Genomic DNA, 20,077 nt, shown 5'->3' with positions numbered 1-20,077 from the left:
TTCTGTAGTTGCTTCTTGATAAGAAAGTGGTGCAATTTTAGGCAATTTTGAAAAATATTTCATTGAGACCATTACGAACTTGTTTGCTCTCTCTGTTTTCCGAAGTGGACCGAGAATATCCACTGCAAGTCGGCTATCAGGAAAAATATTATGCCATTTTATCACGACTTCTTGTTCTAGAATCTTTCCTACCACTATATAATTCGCCTGATCGCAGACTTCTACATTTCTGTAAAAATACATCAAATAAAATCTGTCTCAAACTCTGGCAAGTATTCTTTTGATTCCAAAATATCCTCCAAAATGTATGATTTTGACAGTAAAAATTTTTGAACGGTACGTACGTAGGTACTTCATCGATACTTTCCCACTTCTGATATAACAGAACATTGGAAAGATACAGAGATTCCCATTAAGCCCAGTACGCCTTTATAGTTCCACTATAATTTGTTATTTCCTATCAAACACCAAATAGGTCTTCCTCCATTTTTAAGCGATTCTCGTATGACTTTTAAGTCATTATCTTCCCTTTGGTTATTTTTAAGGATTTCTAAGAAAGTCTGGTCATTATCTTCTTCCCATTTGTGGTCATCTGGAGACTTTTTCTGTTACATTCTCCTTTTCCTCAAGCTGACACTAGCTTTGAACCTGTAATTCGTATAAAATATCTACGAGTTCTTGTAATAATTATTCATTTAACGCATTCTTCTCCTTCATGTTACATTTATATAACAGATTGGACAGTATAGTCTTTACATTATTTGCATGTTATTCTGTAGTCCATCTATGACTATATACCATCTAGGACGAAATAATAAAAAAGTAAGAACTAAAAAAGGATACCAAATGGGAGAAAAAATCTCTCAAAGTGAAGATGATTTACAACGTATGCTGCACCAATTTTACATAACCGCCAGAAAATTTAACACGTTAGTTTCCTCAAAAAGGCAAAATGCATGGTTATAACAGCAGATCCAATAAGATGTAAATTGGAGCTGGAAAGTCAGATAATAGAACAAGTGATGGAGTTTAAATACCTAGGCATCACACTATCTAGCAACGGGAGGCTCTAAACAGAAGTGGAAGATCAAGTGAATAGAGCAAACAGAGCCACAGGTTGCCTGAATGACACAATTTGGAGAAATGAAAATATCGGAAAAGAAATGAAAGACAGAATTTACAAAACAGTCATCAGACCAATATATAATGACATACGCGGCAGAAACACGACCCAACACAGAGAGGACAAAAAGATTGCTCGAAACAACGGAGATGGAAACCCTTCGAAAAATTGTTGGTAGGACTCTATGGAAGAGAGCTAGAAGTACAGATATACGACGGAGATGCAAGGTAGATAACAATAATAACTGGGTAAGAAACAGGAGAATAGAATGGAATGGCCACATAAGCCGAATGACAACAAATAAGGTAGTAAGGACAGCGAGAAACGGTTCCCCAATGGGAAGACGATCAGTGGGAAGACCACGAAAACGATGGAATGACAACTTACTGGAGGCACATTGAAAAAACAGACAGAGTCATGTATATATAAAAAGAAGAAGAAGAAGAAGATCTTTGAATTCCTGTATACAAATTTGTTCCAGAAACTCTTTAGGTGACTGAGGTACACCAAATGCAATAATCTTTTAATATTGCCTTAAATTCATGCAGGTTCACTTTATGTTCTGATATCGAACTTTTCGCTAACTTTGAAAAATCTTCTTTAAATGCTGGTGGCTACATCTTGTCGATAAAGCTTGAATGAGAGATAAACAGCTAGATGCATCCTGAGAAAGAAATTGCAAGACGGTTGCTGGCTGTCGTCGAAGCGAATCTACTAAAGAAGCTGCCATTTCTTACTAAGTTCAGATATTGGGTCTAGCTGCAGCTTCGAATCAAGAACGTTGTGTTTCCCATGCTTTTTGGCAATCGAATGTGGGCGGTTTTAAAATGTTGCTGGTTCTAATTGCACCTAGTTTAACTATGGAAAATTATGATGTTTGTTCAGATTCGACAATAGTTACGGAAAGAATATTAGATACAGAAGCTTGGGCACCAATTTTTCTTTATAACTCAACTATTGGTCTTTCTAAATTTTCACCGGTGTTTTTCTACCAATTTTGATAGATTGTTGATAGTTTTTGTTGTTTTCGTGGAAAATCTACAGTTTATCTTAACTCTAGATTTAGGCTTAAAAACAAATCAGAAATAAAGATTTTTAAACGAAGAATAAAATGACCCTTTTGCATGGTGCCTAGATGTGAAGAATTAATGAGAAAAACAATAAACGAGAGAAAACAGTGAATATGGATCCAACGAGAAGATTTTTAAGTATTTTCTGACGAGACATAATAAGAAATGACGTAATAAAATAATTTAAAAGTATATAAATAACTATATTACAAGACAAACATAGGAACCAGTTAATATGATAAAACCATGTTGAACGTATAGTAGAAAGAAGACTTTCCTAACAAGTATTAGCAATAGCAACACATAGTACCTAGTATGATCGTAACAGAACAAATTGATATAAAGTTAGGAAAAGTAGGGCAATAACCTGATAACTGTTATCAATGGATTTAACTGAATAGCGAAGAAGACATAACAAAACAAAACAATATTTCAACTGAAAATAATGTATTTAGAAAACCGCATATGGAATCATGTGGAAACCCAAACGTGCGTCCATAAATAACTAATTCATAGTATATTTAACTAATATCATCACAACATCCGAATTTCCATCTCTCCCATCTCTACTTATTCTTTTTTGATAATTCCCGATTCTGCGACCCCTGTTCACATGTAAACGGGGGCAAGTCGCCTTTTGTGAATGTGTGCATCCTTCGTCCATGGGGTTTTCTCGCACATGACTCACCCCGTGAGAGCTAACTAGCAGCATCAACTGAGGCTGTGTTGTAAATCAAAAGGACCGGACTTTGACGAAAACAACAATAGCAGGCCGAAACAAAAGCAATAGTGAATGACATACACAATTAATTAAGTATCTCCATGATATTATGTTTAAGAGAAAAATCAATATATAAAAACAAGTCCAAATTCTTATAAAAAATTTGATTTGACTCTCCTAAAAGTCCACACACAAATAAAAATAATCTTGCGATCATCATTTTCTTTATCTTACTTGTTTGGAAAACTTCTTTCTTGCGACGTCTAACAGTATTTCAATTTTAGTATCTTTAAAAGTCTAAACTATGTTTTTCTAAATAGTATTAGAACTTCCTTTCATGTTGCAAATAACTTTTCTACCATTTTTATCCCGAATAAACATTCTTTGTCATTCTTTACCATCCAATATTAGACTGATTGGACCGTGCTGAACATAGATGTACGAAACAAAAAGAAAAGTAATATAGATAAAATGTAATTAAACATCAAAATAGTGTATGAGAAAAACCAATCTCAACAGAACAGAAGAGGGACGAGGATAAAACGAAAACCAGGATGAAAACAGGAAAAGGCAATAAAAATCATTCACTTAGAATTTATTCAAAATAAAAGAAAAAGTATATGACAAAGTAAATTAAATTCCCACAAGTCAATCTTATAGGCAAGGTCCTCAAAACTTTACGGAGATGGTATGTCCGTAATAATAAATTGACAGGCAGAATAGGACACAAATAGTCAGGCTTCAAAGCAGGTTATAACACAAATGACCACTTGCATACCATAAAGATATTATAGGGGAGTGCATATAGATTTTCACTTCGGAAAAAATCAAACAAGATAGAACTTTTTGTAATTTCATTAAGAATGTTTATAGGTCTGGATCCCGCGTATGAAAAAAAGTTTATTACTAGCAAGCTGAAAATTTGTTAATACCTTAAGGGTGTCTAGTCGGACAAACTTTGATATATGGGAACACTGGAACAGGGGCAGTTTTAATTGTGGAACAGGTTAAAAATTTGGAACGGTCAGACCACGAAAACAGCACATGTATTTTGTCCGACAGAACAGACTTAAACTCTCTGAACAGAGATTAAACTCTCATGCAAAAATCAGACTGCTATTTATCACCAAATGGGCGTTTTAATGAGTGGAACATGTAGAATATGTCAAATGACAGGATTTATGACAGGTAATAAATAGAAGTCTGATTTTTGCATGAGAGTTTAATCTCTGTTCGGAGAGTTTAAGTCTGTTCTGTCGGACAAAATAAATGTGCCGTTTTCGTGGTCTGACCGTTCCAAATTTATAACCTGTTCCAAAATTAAAACTCCCCTGTTCCAGTGTTCCCATATATCAAAGTTTATCCGACTAGACACCCTTAAGCTATTAACAAATTTTCAGCTTGCTATTAATCAACTTTTTTTTCATACGCTGGATCCAGACCTATTAATAAACAACATATGAAAAAGTTCTACTCGAGAAGTGGTTGCTTCATTTTTTATTAAACAAATTAACTGCGAAATTAGATGTTTTTTAAATTACTCCGAAAATATCAATTTTAGAAAAAAATTATCGTTATAGTTTACGAAAAAAAGTTATTCTTTATAAAATACTCTGCATTCTATATAATCTAAGATGCAATCATCAAAAATTTTATTAATTTTATACTAGGTATGTCAAAAAATATAAATTTCACTTACGAGTAAAGTACCTTTATATTTCACAATATCGAAAATTGTTAATAAGAAAAGTTGTTTGGAATTAAAAAATATGTTTCAGTGTTCAATTACATCCTTCTAATTAAAATATTGTGAATAATAAAGGAAGGCACTTGACTCTTAAGAAAAATTCATATTTTTGAAGTTATACTTCTTTACCGGCGATAGAGGGTGAATGTTTATATGGTAAAACCTAGCGACCGGGCGCATGCTCATTATAACTTTGTTCTGATTGGATGTTCAAATGACATGTCAAAAATTATTCAATATGGCGGCTGTGGCACAGCTGTAGTTAGATTATTTATGGTTGTTGCGTTTTAAAATTTGTGTGAAAAGAAACAACAAACAAAAGTTAGTTAATAGTTATACTGCCTTTTTAAATAGTTTTCATATACCTATATTTTTGGACTTTTGGACTATTTTGGACAAGGAAAACTCATTCTAATTTGGTAAGTAGTTTTTATTATAATCATATTGTAATTATACATTTGGATTAGGTTGAAATACATACATTTATTTTCTCAAGAATGCGGATTTTAGAGAGAAATCCCAAATTAGGTTCGATTTTTATTTTTAAATTATGATTTTTTGGCGTAGATTTATTTATCTAGTAGGTATGTAATGCTTTGATTTACATACTTAATTAGATAACCAACAAAAGTTCTACCAATCTTCATCTAATATATTGTTTTCTTACTGTTTTGTTATATTTTTATATTTTCTTCCACAAAATTTAAACTACATAATTTAATTTTCAAAACAACTGTCAAACAGTAAAACGTTCAGTTACCGTATTTTTCCACATGATAAAAATAATGTGGGATTGGACGAGTTAGTCTACGCTTCGATTACGAATCAAAGCGCCACGAAATTCACGGGTTCAATTCCCGATGCAAGTTTTATTTTTTTTATTTTTTTATGCATGTTATGATTGTAAGTATATTTGTTATATAATTTTTTTTTTCAGAAAATGCGTATTTAAAATTTTTGCCAACAATTATTATCGTTCAGAAATCATTTTTTCTTTGTGGCATTTTTCAATGTGTTTGTGTGCGTTTTATTCTTTTATTTTATTAAATTTTTGGTATTGTCTTAAAAATCACATAATATGTAGTAGAAGTGTAACTTATTACGTGCGTACAAAGTACACACACATTCTTTTTTACATACCTCGTATAAAATTGAAAAAAGTTTGATATATGATGGTTGTATCTTAGATTGTAGACCAGTTAAGGCATTTTATGAACAATAACTATTTTCGTAAAATTGATAATAAAAAAGTTTTCCATGTGGTACCTAGCTACGCAAACATACTGTATAAGAATTTTTAAATTGTAATGCCATATTCGGATTCAGCATAACCAAAAACAAAATAGAAACATATTTGTCAAAGTAAAATGATGAATTCAACGATATTTTTAAAATTATTTATACAAAACAATTGTTATTGTTTAAACAATTAATAAACAATTAGCGGCCAAATCTTCGTGTAGAACTTTTTACTTTAACATGTATATAAACTAACAAAAGGTTTTAGAAAAATATAAGCTAGTTTGAATTTTTTCGAAACAATGCATGTTTTCGTTCTAATTGCACTCCACTAAATAATAAAAATATAAGTTAACTATTCCCATTAATATTATTAGTACAAAATGTCAGTAACCAAGTAACCTTGAACTTACCTAGGACCTAAAATGAAAATGTTACAAATTTATTGCATTGTCAAGAAAACGGTTAATAAGAAAAACCGTAAAATCATCAAAAGCAAATGAACAAATCAGAAAAAAATATTAATATTTAACTATGTGTTTTTAAATCATACATTAATTGTATTATGTCCTCTGGAATAGTTACATTTAGAGACTTGTTGAAGATGTTAATCCCAGCAAGTCCATCCCTGATCGTATGGAAAAGCGGACGCGTGGCGTCCATCGCCTTGGGGTATCCCACAACGTTCCCACTGAGCAACCACCCTGCTGGCCAAAAGCTCCGAGAGTGCGGTGCTACGGCTCGACCCAAAATTCACCCCATTCGAAGGGGGTAGTCGACGTACAGGGGTGAGTTTCGTCCTCTTTGTCACCGGACTTGATTTGACGAATGTGTTTGGGTTTCAGTTTGATTTTGAGCTAATCATCAATTCTCATGTTACAATAAAAAAAATAAGGGCTCTCCTTTGGATCGGGGAAAAATATTCAATTCGAGACATTTGATGCATGAAGCTACAAAAAATGACATTTTTTCGAAAATAAACCATGTAAAGTAGAAAAAGTTCAAAGAAGTTATGAAATAGCAAATCCGAAATGAAAACAAAAAATAAATAAATAAAAGTGTATAAGAATATTTAAATACCTCAATTTAATAGCAAAGAGAAGAAAAGTTTGTAAAATAAATGGCAAAATAAAATTACAATTTCACTTTAAAAGCCCAAAATTTATAATTTATTGCTCCAATCAGTCAAATAAAAATTTATAAATTAGCCTCTTAATAGTCTAGGACAGAGGTTCCCAACCAGTGTGCCGAGCCACACTGGTGTGCCCTGAAGTCCCTGTAGGTGTGCCGCGAAATTTGATTATAGTCACTATCATTATAGTGATTATTTACCCAAGTGTGCCGTGGCTGAACCAGTTTTTAAGTTAGTGTGCCTCAAGCTAAAAAAGGTTGGAAACCGCTGGTCTAGGAGCTAGAACTTCTTCGTAGCCGATCAAAATCTAATACAGTTTATTCCATAAGCTATGCAGGAGATGTAAACATTGATTTACAGCGATGACGTCATAAGCAACACGAAGATGGCTATTTTTGAAAACTTTCAGTTTTTTAATATTTTTGGATAACAGTTACTTTTATAATTGCATAAATTATTCTTTAATTTAATTAATAGGAATATATTTCACCCATTTTTGTTTATAATTGTAGATTCATCCTTTCTCAGGTTTTATGTAAAGTTTTTAATTTGTCGTTGTCTCAAGGTGTTTTTCCTGATTAATGGAAAGATAGTTATTTTACCCCGATACACAAAAATAACGATAAGAAATCTATTGAGAACTACAGAACAGTTTCAAAAATCTCTATTTTTGCCAAAATCTTTGAAATGTTAATAACTGAAAAAATATATCCAAAAATAAAATCCATACTAATAAATGAACAACATGGTTTTATGTCAGGTAGATCTACATCTACAAACCTACTTGTATTGGAGGAATTCATTTTAGAGGCCTTGGAGAGCCGGTGGCAGGTGGATGTGATCTACACCGATTTCTCGGTGTAGATCATTTGACAGAGTGAATAAGGATATACTAGTTAAAAAATTATCTGCATTAGGAATTCATGGATCATTATTATCATGGCTTGAAAGTTACTTAACAAATAGAAGACAATTTGTCAAAATTCATGATTGCTTATGATCAGAAATTAAAGTCTTATCAGGAGTTCCTCAAGGAAGACATCTCTCTCCAATGCTTTTTAATTGTTTTGTCAACGATGTTTTAAACTGTTTTTTCCGATTGTAAAATATTACTGTATGCTGATGATTTAAAGATATTTAGGGTAGTTAAAGATGTAAATGACTGTCTTCTAATACAACAGAATCTTGATAATTTTTTCAGGTGGTGTTGTGACAATAAACTGAATTTAAATATTGATAAATGTAAAATAATGAGATATCACAGAATCTTACAACCTACACTCTTTAACTATTCTGTTGACAACAAAAACTTAGAAATTTTAACATCCATTAAAGATTTAGGCATTATTTTTGACTCATCTTTGAGTTTTACTAAGCACTTTGAGTTTGTTGTTAATAGAGCTTTGAAGATGCTTGGTTTTGTAAAACGTAGTCTTTCTGATTTTAATAATATAAATTGTCTTAAATCTGTCTATTGTGCATTAGTTAGATCAATATTAGAATATTCAAGCTGCATATGGACACCCTACTACAGATGCCACATCGATAATATAGAGAAAGTCCAAAAAAAAATTCTAAGATTCATTGCATATAAACTAAATATACCATCTGAAAATATCAATTATAGTGAAATTCTCAACTTATTAGATTTATCATCACTGGAAAATAGAAGATCATTTCTTGATCTAGTTTTCTTATATAAGATTGCTAATGGATTGGTTGATTGCTCAACACTTCTTGAGAAGATAAAATATAGAGTTCCTCAATGTAATACTCGTAGTAAAGAACTATTTTTTGTAGACTTTCATTGCACCAATTATGCACAGAACAAAGCAATTGGAAGAATGTCTAAGGGGGCCAATAATATCGATATTGACTTTTTGACTGTTCATTGACTAGTTTTAAGAAAAAATTGAAAAAAAATGCTAAATTGTATTTAAAATATATGTATATTTTTAATTTTTCAGTTTATATAGTGATATTGTTCTATATTTTAATATGTATTTATGATTGTGATACTACCTATACCTATTGTGATATCTGGTATTTTTGTAAATGGTATTTTTGGCCGTAAATAAACTATTTAATTTAATTTTTTAATTTAATTTCATTCATAGGAGATTCTGACCAATAGAAAGCTACAGAAATAAAAAGTGATACTATTTGATAATATCCCGACGCGTCGTCAAGTATATTACGTCAGATGCCCCTCGTTGCTACGAAAAAATACATTCAGTGACATTAATGACAATTAATGTTTTAAAAATTATAAAAGTGATGACTTTAAACCGTCAAATATTTATAACAACTGTGTGTTAAATTGTGCTAATTTGTACTTACATAAATAAATTACAATAGAATTTTGGTTTTGAACAGTTTTATTCATGAAATAATCGCAGCAAATTGCACTCGATCTCTAAAATTATTATCGAATTTTTGCCCTCGTGGCACTTTGACATAATTTCACTCCCCTTCGGGTCGTGAAATGAAAACTGTAAAAATATCACTCAGGAAAAATTCGATAATATTAGAGCTGTTGTGCAATTACTACTGATTATTTATTCACTGTTTATGTATTCAGTGATTACAATAATTTATATACTATAGAATAAAAACTAATAATCGAGAAAAGAGAAAAAGTGATAAAGTGATTTTAATAATATACTGTTACTAAGGAACGAGTAGATACATTTTGGACATATTTAACAACAGAAACCGTTGTTTACATACATGCACTGCACCTCTCATTATTAATAGTCTGTTCACTCACGGTAAAATGTTATAAAACCTCCAGATTTTAAATAACCTCTTGGATTGACATGAAATTTGGCACACACATAGATAACATGTCAATGAAAAAAAGTGATATTGTGTCGATGTGTGATTTTGCCCTGGGGATAAATTTCACCCCTTCTTGGAGGTGAAGAAACACGTTCAAAAAAGTCCGGAAATGGATAAACTGACTATCCTAAGCAACTTTTGTTGTTACAGAGTGTTTGACTAAATCAATACTTTCTGAGTTATTTTTTAGTAAAAATGTTCATTTTTCAACAAAAATACCGCGCTTTTAGACAATTTTTTGCAAATACATAGCTCAAAAAGTATTTTATCCAAAAAAATATTCTTAACGAAAATATATCTCATAAAAAAATTTTCCCCGAACAGTGCTTCATTTTTTGGTTATTTCACGTTGAAATATTCGATCTGGAATTTGACGAATAAGAACCTACTTTCATAAGCTATAATTCTGCTTATGGGTACTGGGTCTACAGACTTCATGTATACACCATTTTTTTTGTAAACTGTATTTTTGCTAACAATATTTTTTTCGATAAAATACTTACGTTTTAAGTAATTTGCGAAAAAGTGTCTAAAAACGTGTTTTTTTTTAATGAGCGTACTCACTCGCAAATAACTCAAAGAGTATTGACTTAAATTAAAGACAAGAATATTATAATATAAGACAAATTACTATTAGATGATTCGTATAATTTTATGACAAGAAACAGAGACAATCTTGCATAGTGTTAGTTAGGTTAATCTTCTTAGTAGAGAAGAGGCTAAAACAAGGGGTAGAAAAAAACTGCGAGAAGAATCACCAGCGTTTAGACCAGAATGACAGAGAAGCGATAACATTTACATCATTAGAAATATAGTCCAGGGCGCATCTGTTTTGAGATGGACGTTGAGAGGTGACTCAATTTTTTTTGCAGAAATTGCTTGAAAATAACTCAAATAATAATATTTGAGTTATCCTCTAATTCAAAAAGGTCCAGAACATTGTTTAAATATTCAAAATGTCAAAAATTGAACGAAAAATTCGATTTTTTCCTTCGTTTTTTGATTATAACTTTAAAAGTATTCATTTCCGAGAAAAGTTGTACTAACATAAAAGTTGCGTAATTAAATTTCCTACAATATAGAATTGGTTAAAAATTTAAAAAATAGTCACCCTAGTTGCAAAATAGCAATAATTGCGAAAAAAACATACAAAAACAAGTATTCGCATTTTACGTTTTTCAACCATTTATGCTACACTTAGGACCTTCATATTTCACCCAGTAAAACTTTATGATACAATAAAACAATACTGTGAATTTCTTTAAGATCGGTTTAAGAGATTTTGCAAAATAAATTTTGCAATCCAGCTTTCGCAAAAAAAATTCATTTTTTCAAAATGTTACAGGACTGAAAATAAAGCAGATAGCAAGTTGAATTTTTTTTGCTTATAGAAGTTTACTGTACCTTTTATCTGCAATTTTCAAAATTAAAATCGATTAATTATCACGGCGTCAGAAAATTTTTGAAATAAACAATAATTTTTGGTGCTACGCGCAGGACAGCGGTGTTCGATTCACACAGGTTGATTTCCACCAAAATTTCTTCCAATCTTTATCTAATATATTATTTTCTTACTCTATATTTTGTTGTATTTTAATTTTTTAATTCCACAAAAATCAAACTAATTTTATTATTGTTTGTGAAATATTGTTTAAACAATTGCATATGTTTAAAAATAATAAACTTTTATTATTTAAGTTAAAATATATGAACAAAGAAAGTTTTTGCTAATAAAAGTGTTATTTGAAAGGATAGAGTATGTGTTTTTATTTTGCAATAAACAAATTTATTTATTTATATCGAAATGTCATAAAAATTAAAATGTATCAATCATTATCAAAGGTCATTGGAATGCCCAATCATAGCAACCTATCCGCTGTCCTGCGCGTAGCACCAATAATTATTGTTTATTTAAAAAAATTCCTGACGCCGTGGTGTTAAGCGATTTTAATTTTGCAAAGTTGAAAATGAAAGGTACAGTTCACTTCTATATGCAAAAAAATTTTCAACTTGCTATCTGCTTTATTTTCAGTCCTGTAACATTTTGAAAAAATGCATATTTGGAAAAGGTATTTAGTGACTTTTCTCTAAAAATGATAGTTTTTGACATATAAGCGATTAAAAATTGAAAAATTGAGAAATCGGCCATTTTTAACCCTCAAAAACTATGTGAAAAACTGAAAATTTTAATGTTTCCAAGGTAGGTAGATATTCTTTAAACATCGATTGATGAAATCTCGAAGAGTTTTTTGCAATACAATATTCAAAACTCCTTTGTTTTTGAATTGCTAATCAAGCGTGCGCGACACTATTTTCCACCGACGACAGTATGGTGCAAATGAAAGGAATAAATTCGTTATTTCGTAAACCGGCGACTGTAAGGAAAAATTCAGAAACAGGTCAATTTTTATTTTTAAGTTATGATATTGTGGCATATATGGTATACTAGTGACGTCATCCGTCTGGGCGTGATGACGTAGTCGATGATTTTTTTAAATGAGAATAGGGGTCGTGTGTTAGCTCATTTGAAAGGTTCTTCAATTCTCTATTCAGTAATGTAAACATTTACATAATTATTTATACAGGGTGTCGTTCTACTTCTTTTTTTGTAAAATAATTTAATTTAATAAAAATTGTTTGGACACCCTGTATAAATAATTATGTAAATGTTTATATTACTGAATAGAGAATTGAAGAACCTTTCAAATGAGCTAGCACACGACCCCTATTCTCGTTTAAAAAAATCATCGATTACGTCATCACGTCCAGATGGATGACGTCTCTAGTATACCATATATGCCACAATATCATAACTTAAAAATAAAAATCGACCTGTTTCGGGATTTTTCCTTAAAGTCGCCGGTTTACGAAATATCGAATTTATTCCTTTCATTTGCACCATACTGTCGGTGGAAAATAGTGTCGCGCACGCTTGATTAGCAATTAAAAAACAAAGGAGTTTTGAATATTGTATTGCAAAAAAACTTCGGGATTTCAACAATCGATGTTTAAAGAATATCTACCTACCTCGGCAACATTAAAATTTTTAGTTTTTCACATATTTAGTTTTTGAGGGTTAAAAATGGCCGATTTCGCAATGTTTCAATTTTTAATCGCTTATATGTCAAAAACTATCATTTTTAGAGAAAAGTTACTAAAGACCTTTTCTGTTTAAAATAATCCAAAAAATCTAAAAAAACTTTTTTCCATGCAAAAAAAATAATTTTAGGAAAAAAACAAAAAAAAACGTTTAAAAAATTTTTGACCACCTTTTGGTCCTGGCAACATGCAAATTTGTTAAAAGGAGTCCTTTTCGAGTAAGATTGCGCAAAAAATCCGAATTAGAATATTTTTCCTAGCGGATGCGCAATGCGCAGTGGCTTTCTGGACTATTACAATTTATTTTACGTTAGGCACATCAGGGTTTTAAAACTACATAAGTCTTTCCAAAGATATATGTAGAGCATTTGGTTTAAACAGGGTGCCAGTCATGAACTGAGCTCTACATGTTCAAGCACCCCGTTCGATTTTTATCGGTAAAAACGAAATTTCAAAGCAAAAAACCCAAAAAACGCGAAGGTTACAACAACTGAATCTTTTGGGAGTAAGCAACAAATGATGCATACTGTAATTAAACAGTTGAGATAACTTTTTGTCGGCTACTATTGGGTATACCAGTAAGTACCAGTTGGTGCATACCTTAATGTAATACATAATAAATATACCTATAGTGTTTAAATGGAATATTTTTCAAGTAAACGGTACATAAAAAATATATTAGTAATATAAAACCCATGACTCATTCCCTACTCACCGGCCACATTGTACCATTTGTACTGTAAAAGAAACAAAATGACATTAATTTTACTCTATGGGCATTTAAGGGCGTAGTCGCAAAATTTCCGAGGGCCGAAAGTCTTTTAGCATAAACAAAAAGTTTATTTTAAATGAATTTTGAAATTAAAAATCACACTAAGTTGTCTCTTTTTCTTTCACCCATGTAACTTATTAAAATAAACACTATAAAAAGTTTTCAGGGACTTTTGGACCTCGGTAATAACGTAATATTTCATTCCGCTTTTAAATTTTTCAAAAATACTTACTAGTTTTCTCAGGATTCGAAAAAAAATTAATGCATTTAAAAGGCATTGAAGCCAAAATTTTGCACCCACCCCCGTAATATATTTTAATACAAAAAATTAAAGTTAAGAAACGCAAACGTGAAGAAACGACCAATCAAATTAGATACAAAAAAGTAACTATGCTTTTAGTAATAGGAATATATTAATTAGAAATCCACAAAGAAAATAGCTACAAATATTAACTAATTAACTTTTCCTATATTTTCGTAAGGTTACTTAAATGGTTAAGGGCAGGCTAAGTCCAAAAATTGAATATTTTAAGTTTTTTGGTTTATGATTGAAAATTATTCTCTGAAATCTTCTCTTTTCAACGATATATACAGGGTGGTTCATCTTATTCGCCTCGGTCTCTGTACGGAAAACCACTTGATATTTTAAAAAAATTTCTTCACAGAAATATACTGGGCCTTTAATACTATAACCTAAAAATAATGTGAATTATACAGGGTGTTCCAAAAAAGAGTGGTATATCAAAGTTATATTTGTTCTTATGGAATGCCCTAAATCTGATGACATTATTAAATTGACCTTAAAAAATAAGCTATACTTTCATAAGGGTTCCCTATACCTAAATACAGAGTGTTTTGATTTATTTCGATTTTTATAAAAATGTAAGGTTTTAGAAAAAAATAAATATCTACGCATCTAAGAAGCAGTAACAAATTCTTTCTTGGATCTTAATAATAGACTATTTAGCATACTGAAACAGATGCTTATTGCAACAAAATTTTATACAGGGTGGTCAAAATATGAGATTGTTCTATTAACAAATTCAAGCTGTAATAACTTACTTATTTTAAATGGAACACCCGGTATCTTACTAGTCTATCGCGTAGAAAATTTGCTTAGCTTTAAATTTGTATTAGGGTTTCCTATACCTATCTTTTTACAGGGTGGTCAAAATATTAGATTTTTCTGTTAACAAATTCAAGCTGTAATAACTTACTTATTTTAAATGGAACACCCTGTAGCTTACTAGTCTATCGAGTAGAAAGTTTACTTAGCTTTCAATTCTTATTAGGGTTTCTTATACCTATCTCCCTTCATTTTTTAAATATTTAAAGATTTCCTAATTTGTAAGCTTTAAAAATTAGAATTACATAAGTACCTATGTCGTGTTTATTTTATGTACAACACATCACCAACACCGGCAATATACTTAGACAAGATACTGTCATTAATAATAAAATTTTCATTGTTATCATGTAATCACACAGAGTGTTGTATTATTTTAGTTGATTTTGGCCTACATGTGAAATTGAATAATATGTTTATTTTAAACCGCATACCCTATATTAGATGCCGTATTCTGGAAGATATTTAAATTATATTTCATTCCGTATAAGTATTTTCCATATCTTAACCCAACGGTTATTAAGTAAATTTAAGAACGCCACTTTTTGTTTGAATCTTTAAATCGCAATTATAAACAATTAAATGCAATGGCTACTTTGACGAAAACGAGGCTATTGTACAAAAATATGTAAAAATGGGTATTTACAGAATAACATGAGAATTTATATTTACAGAATAACATGTGTATTGAGAATGTTAACATGGAATTGAAGAGATTTTAAATATCTTCCATTATAAAGAATAGAATATCGAGTATGTCATTTAAAATAAGAACACTCTGTGTGATTAAATGATAAAAATGTGAATTTTATTAATGAAACTATCTTGACTAAGATATTTAAGTATATTGCCGGTGTTGGTGATGTGTTGTACATAACCACGACATAGGTACTTAATTCTAATTTTTAAAGCTTACAAATTAGGAAATCTTTAAATATTTAAAAAATGAAGCTAGATAGGTATAGGAAACTCTAATAAGAATTAAAAGCTAAGTAAATTTTCTACTCGATAGACTAGTAAGATACAGGGTGTTCCATTTAAAATAAGTAAGTTATTACAGCTTGAATTTGTTAATAGAACAATCTCATATTTTGACCACCCTGTAAGAAATTTTGTTGCAATAATCATCTGTTTAAGTATGCTAAATAGTCTATTATTAAGATCCAAGAAATAATTTGTTACTGCTTCTTAGATTCTTAGATATTTATTTTTTTCTAAAACCTTACATTTTTATAAAAATCGAAATAAATCAAAACAATCTGTATTTAGGTATAGGTAACCTTTATGAAAGTATAGCTTATTTTTTAAGGTCAATTCAATAATGTCATCAGATATAGGGCATTCCATAAGAAAAAATATAACTTTGATATACCACTCTTTTTTGGAACACCCTGTATAATTCACATTATTTTTAGGTTGTAGTATGAAAGGCCCTGTATATTTCTGTGAAGAAAATTTTTTAAAATATCAAGTGGTTTTCCGTACAGAGACCGAGGCGAATAAGATGAACCACCCTGTATAACACGTTATAGCAGAAAATATTCATGGTTACAAAATTATTTGTTTTTTAAACATCAGGGCCTCGATTTTTGACAATTCGCTTCGTTATCGAACGTATTCGCTTCGTATCCTGTTTTGTATACGTAGCGAATGCGTTCGATAACGAAGCGAATGGTCAAAAATCGAGGCCCTGGCACTCAGCTTATCGTGTACCGGTAGCTTTTTTATATTAGAGTGTTTTATGTTTTTGCTATTTCCCCGATACTAGGTTTTTAACACTTGATGTCAAATATCTCTGGATCCTTAGATGATAGATAGTCTAAATTTTTACAATAGTTGTAGATAAAACGTTTAAAAGTTTTATTGAAAACTTTACAAAAACAAGTAAAATAAAAAATAAAATCTAAATTTTTTCAGTTTTTTTTGTAAAGGTATTTTAAATTTTTTTTAAATAAACGTTATTTCATTCGCGGACCTATACATTACATCTAGTTTGAAAATAAAAAAAAATGAGGTCTCTAAGTGCTTTTGTTACAGAGATATGTAACATAATGTTACCATTGTCGTTAAATGGGACTTCGGGTGCCCTTAACAGAAAACTACGTGATATAGAAAAGTAAATATGCAAATGTAGGAAGGTAGCAAAACTTGATTGCTAAGTAGGTACTTACCAATGCGCCTTAAGAATTATTTTTGTCGAAACTGGAAGACAGCAACTATACTATTCATGGAACTTCATACAAAGGGATGGCACATTATGTTTAGCCTTACGATTATTCATTATCTTCGTCTTCGACAAATACCACATATACGCAATTTATGTATATTATTACATGTTTAAGCAATAAAATAAATAATTTATAATTGTTTTACAATAAAATGGTCTAAATGACTTCAAAACGTGTTATATTGTTAGATATTTTCTAATTTAGGGAATTTCTTTAACTTGATTAACCTGTTAATATTAGAGAATTGTTACTAATTATATAATTCATAATGTAAATAGAAACACTACACAACCGTCACGAACCATTGTTAATAAATACCCAAAAGACCATACACCGACGATAGTCAAAGATTCACTAACTAAAGAATAAAGAATTAAAATCAGGTGATAAATACCTACTGGTGATTTGGCTTGACAAAAAATATGTTACTGATAAGTTGATATAAGTCATGAATCATTTATTTTGATGGGTCTGGTTTATTAGGCCTGTCCGTGAATATTTTAATATTATGTTGATGCAATAACTATTAGATCCGGAGATATTGCCAAATTAGGCAAATTTAAGCGACTTTGAACCTTTAACTCGGCTTGTTTTTTTTTAAGTAAAATAACTATATAGAGTATTGAAATTGAAAAATTATTACTTACTAATAAGTACGGGTACTAATTATTATGTATTTTAAAAGAAAAAATTATTTACACACTTCATTTTATAATATAAAAGCTATAGGTACTTACTGAAATGGAAGGTTGTAAGTAGGACATGATAATATCTATTATATGAAAGTAAACTTGAATTCAGGATTTGATTATAGGTACATATATTATTGGACTATATATTAACAAAAAAAAAATAATTTAATTCATATACCCATGTTAGAAATTTTATTTAGAAAATTAGTTCATATTAAAAAATGGTAAATACTTTTGTTTAGTAACACAAAATAAAAACAGATGGCCGTAAACAAAAAACAAGAAATAAATATAATTATAATATGTTAAAAAGAAACTTATCAAACCTGTCGGGATTCTGGCCTGTCGGGATTTTGGCCTGCCGGGATTCTGGCGTGTCGGGATTTTGGCCGTCGGGATTGTGGCTGACGGGATTTTGGCTGTCGGGATTTTGAGGTTGACCCAGAAAAAAATTATGGGGCAAAAAACAAAATTGCTTTCCATCGTGTTTTTTTTTGCTTGTTTTATATATTTTTGTAACAAAAAATATTTTTGACTTTAAAAGGCATCTTTCGATATAATAGTAAAATTAATTTTGAACAATTTTCCTGTATACGAATATGTACGAAAACTGCATAGAACTCACCCTGTTCACCCTAGTGCATAGAGGATAATTCACCCCTTTCTTAAAAACGCATTCCTTTAAATGGTAGCACTTAGGGGTTTTTTTGATATTTAGATGTCCAGTATGACCATATAAAACAATAAAATCTTTTGAACGTTGTAGTTGCTTTCTTCTTCTTCTTCTTTTACTTCTTGGAGATCTTTCGATCCGTTTAATTCTGAAGCTGCCTCTGGACAATTTCCTGGGAGGTAGATTGTCAACTATCCCTCCATGTTTTAGGTGGTCTTCCAGTAGGTCTTAAACCGGGCGAGTCGTTCTCTAGTCTATTCTCATCCATTCGCCTTACATTGTTGTACCACATCCTCTTGCGCTGTTTTCCTCTTCTTCTTCTTCTTCTTCTTCGTCTAGCCATTCACGTCCACATCTGAACATAAGCCTCTTCAAGTCTTCCTTTCCATTGTTTTTTGTTGTACGCTACTTGTAGCCAATTTTTCCCGGCAGTTCGTTTCAGATCATCTGTCCATCTCATAGGAGGTCTGCCTCTGGGTCTTTTGTGTTCGTATGGTCTCCAGGTTAGAATTGTTCTGTGCCATTTGTTAAGATCGCTCCTAGCTACATGTCCAGCGTATTCCCATTTCAATTTTAGTGATCTTTGTACCACATCGGTGACTTTGGTTTTCTGTCTTATCGATGTGTTTGTTTTTCTGTCCTTAAGTGATATGCCAAGCATTGCTCTTTCCATCGCGTGTTGAGTGACTCTGAGTATGTTCATATTCTTTTTTGTGATTGTCCATGTTTGTGCCCCATATGTTAATATCGGAATAATGCATGCATCAAAGACTTTAGATCTAAGATGTACTTGAATTAGCTGATTTCTGAGTATATAGTTCAGTTTGCCGAATGCTGCCCATGCTAACTTTCTTCTTCTTTTTATTTCTTCCGTTTGAATTTCCCTATTTAGTATTATTTTTTGTCCTAAGTATATATATTCTTCAACTTTTTCTATAACTTTGTTGTTTATTATTGTCATCGTTTCTTCGGAGTGCATGACTTTTGTTTTGTTTAAATTAATTTTCAGTCCTATTTTAGAAGATTCTGTGTGTAGTTCTGAAAGCATGGTTTGCAGTTCTTGTAGGTCAGTAGCTATCAGGATTATGTCATTCGCAAATCGTAGATTACTGAGATAGCGGCCATTGATGTTTATTCCCTTATATTTCCAATTTAGATTTTTAAAAACGTCCTCCAAAACTAAGGTGAACAGTTTGGGTGATATAGTGTCTCCCTGTTTGACTCCCCAGTTTAATGGTACAGGGTTCGAGTATTCATTTTCATTTAGGTAGTATGTAGCTGTAGCTTGGTTAATAGTTTCTTTTATTAAGTTAATATTTCTGCTGTCTATTCTACAATTTTGCATTGCGTTTATTACGGCCGTGTGTTCTATAGTGTCGAAAGCTTTTTCGTAGTCTACAAATGCTATAAAAACGGGAAGCTTGTATTCGTTACATTTTTTCTATTAATATTTTTGTGGTTAACAGGTGATCGGAAGTTGAATAGCCTTTTCTAAAACCTGCCTGTTCATATGGTTGGTATTCATCTAATTATCTTGTTAGTCGGGTAGTTATGACTTTGGTGAGTATTTTAAATAGGTGTGACAATAGACTGATGGGCCTGTAGTTTTCTAAC

Source organism: Diabrotica virgifera, chromosome 7, assembly GCF_917563875.1.
Source record: "Diabrotica virgifera virgifera chromosome 7, PGI_DIABVI_V3a".
NCBI classification, from domain to species: Eukaryota; Metazoa; Arthropoda; class Insecta; order Coleoptera; family Chrysomelidae; genus Diabrotica; species Diabrotica virgifera.
Note: the sequence above shows the minus strand (reverse complement) of the source record.